General features: G+C 35.8%; 1 non-coding gene across 1 annotated transcript; it reads right to left on the bottom strand.

The window, feature by feature from the left end:
• Positions 1-1,918: 1,918 nt before the first annotated feature.
• Positions 1,919-1,990, bottom strand: Trnap-ugg. Its single transcript has one exon. It is a non-coding gene; the product is annotated as a tRNA-Pro (tRNA).
• Between the last annotated feature and the right edge of the window lie 862 nt (positions 1,991-2,852).

The raw sequence follows: 2,852 nt of genomic DNA, 5'->3' as shown, positions 1-2,852 counted from the left end.
AGATCATTTGCTGTGTACCGATATAATTTATGTGAAAGGACGTGAACAGCTGGATTATTTAGAGAAAATACTACCGCAATTGGTTCCCTCCAGCTGGCAGCACTTACCCAATGTGGTAAACGTTGAAAAATGTGAAAATTACTGGGATAACCCCCCACCACGTTTCCAAGTAGATGTACTCCGTTGTTCATATCATATGAATCCAAATAAAACAGTCAGATGCAGCAGGCGAAACTGCGAAGATATTTTCCTTTGGGTATCCAACCTATTACCGCAATGAAGAAGAAAACAGTTACTTTCAACAAATTTAAAAATAAAGTGCGTCTAATGAAAACGTGGACTTTTACATCTACTGCAGCTCGGCGCAGATACTGGAAATTTTTGCTGCGGATAGAGATAGATTCGAGAGAAGAATTGAAACGACTTCTAAAATTCTCAAGCCATTATTAGATAAACATCTTGAAAAAATTCGCCAACTAAAATCCGAAATAACACACTACGACAACCAGTGTAAAATGGCTAAACAGTTTCAAAAGATGAACATTCAAGACAAGTGGGATGATGTATTTACGAATCATCATCGATTTTCCGCAGCGAAGAATGGACCTACATCTACAAGAATTGTACCAATTACGTTATAATATTATATTTATTATATTTTAATATGCTTAATATATGTTTACTTGTCCTTGTTTGTTTTATTTCCTCTCTCCCTCTACCTTTCATGAATAAGAAAAACCAGTTATAAGACATTACAAATCATTATGTACCTCATTCGTTTATAGACAGTGGTATGTTGCTTAACAATAATGGTCGTTTTACGTTCCAATTTCATAATTTTAACTGCAGTACCACAAAATGTGTTGTACGTACATGATATACACAACGTACACGAAATGTATGTGTGCTACAGAAATGTTAGCGAGAATGATACTGCCCACTTAAGTTAATTCAGATGAGACGTAATATAGTTAATGGTGGAAAGCTGAGGGTCTTCGGGGCGTCAATTCCGAAACATTCTAAATTCTACAAGTTGAGAATAACGTTTCAAAATAAGTCGATAGGAGATTTTGATACCTGGAGGTCATTACCTATTTTAAACTGCTCCGATTATGAAGATGTATACGCAGACGCACTCATCGTAGCGTCTGAAAATACGAAAACAGATTTGGATACAATTTCTGGACTTATTTACTTTATAACAGTCGCTACAATTGTATTAATACTGAAGAGTATTACAAAAATCATTCAAAAGTATTATGGTTAATAGCGAAAACAGCATAAACTCCACATTTTTACCGCAGTCCTCCAGATTGACAGGTATCAACAACATACGGTTCAGTAGAGCAGCTCCTTCAAGAATTACAACCCTACCACCTCCATTGTATAATATTCAAGTTGTTATCAGGAAACAAAGGGACTAAAAACACAACATTTGTTCTGTAAATTTAATCATTAGATGTCCAATTATTCATTAGTATATTATAGTCAAGTGTAGCAATAGGTGCTTTTAAAGAGTGTAATGTCTGGTAGGAAGCCAATCGAAGTAATGTCAAATTCCGTTCCTGAGGGCGAATGCTGGGGACCACCTGAAAAGGTTTGCTGAATATGTTGAAAGCGAGAACGAAACGTTATTTTTCTACCTTGCGCCCATGTGGAAGTCTGCTGGATTTGTGGAATGCATATAAAATTTTGTACTTTATGTTATAAAGAACTTTCAGCAACAGTTCGAATATGATATTAAATAACTATCCCATATACATCATGTATTACACCTACTTTATGCCAATAAATAGATATAAATTTTTTTTCATATACCTATCGAGTCAGGTTGGCCGAGTGGTTAAGGCGCCTTGGTTCCCAAAAGGAGCGTGGGTTCGAATCCCACACCTGACATTTTTGAAAAAAAAAAAATAATCGCCTCCTGTGAGATTCGAACTCACGACCTCCGGTTTCCAAGACCAGTGCTCTACCACTGAGCTAAAGAAGCTCATGCTATATTTGAATTTGAATTGAATTTGAATTTTGAATTTTTGCCAACACTACAATTACAGTGCGTCCCAGAAGTAACGCAAAAAATTCATATTTCATTTTGTGTTACGTTTTCACAAAAACGCAAAAACACGTCAATTAGTAAAAAATCTTGCTTAAATCTTTTTTGCGCTATGTTTCATAAAGCTATGACGTCATCGACATTTTTTTAAATAGCACTACCTAATTTTTTAAGCATAAATGGATAGCCCTTTTAAAGGGAAATGCGTCAATATAGAGTTTGGCCTACTTTACTTTGACAGGTGCGAGAAAAAAGCCAACGATTGGAATGGACATGGTTTAAAATAATAACAAAAGTAGGTATCACAAACTAATGCGAGAACAGTGCCACAGCAAAAAAAATGGGAATTTGTAGATGCTTTTTGTTTTGGTTGATTGTAGGTACATGTTTTTATGTAGATCACAGCGGCTAGGCATTGTTTTGAAGATGACAGTTAGACAATACAATAGTGCCGCAATAGTGACAGTTACAAATATCATAATTTTACATTATGATGGTGTTGCGTTTAATTGAGAAACAAAGGATTGAAATCCTAATTATGGTTGGATACGGAGATAGGATCCGTAGTTATGACGAAGTATGTCAATTATTCAATGCTAAGTATCCGGAGCAAAAAATATCTCCATCTACAGTATGCAGATTAGCACGCAAGTTTGAAAACGCTGAACATGTTAGAGATCTCTCTAGATCCGGAAGGCCAACGACGGTGACGGAAAATGATAGGAAAAATGTTATGTTAGCTGTCACTGAAAATCCACACACTGCCGTTCATCCTATCGTCGAAAACGCCAACATATCA

Source organism: Anoplophora glabripennis, unplaced genomic scaffold (assembly GCF_000390285.2).
Source record: "Anoplophora glabripennis isolate ALB-LARVAE unplaced genomic scaffold, Agla_2.0 scaffold861, whole genome shotgun sequence".
NCBI lineage: Eukaryota > Metazoa > Arthropoda > Insecta > Coleoptera > Cerambycidae > Anoplophora > Anoplophora glabripennis.
This window is presented reverse-complemented; position numbering and strand designations above follow the sequence as displayed.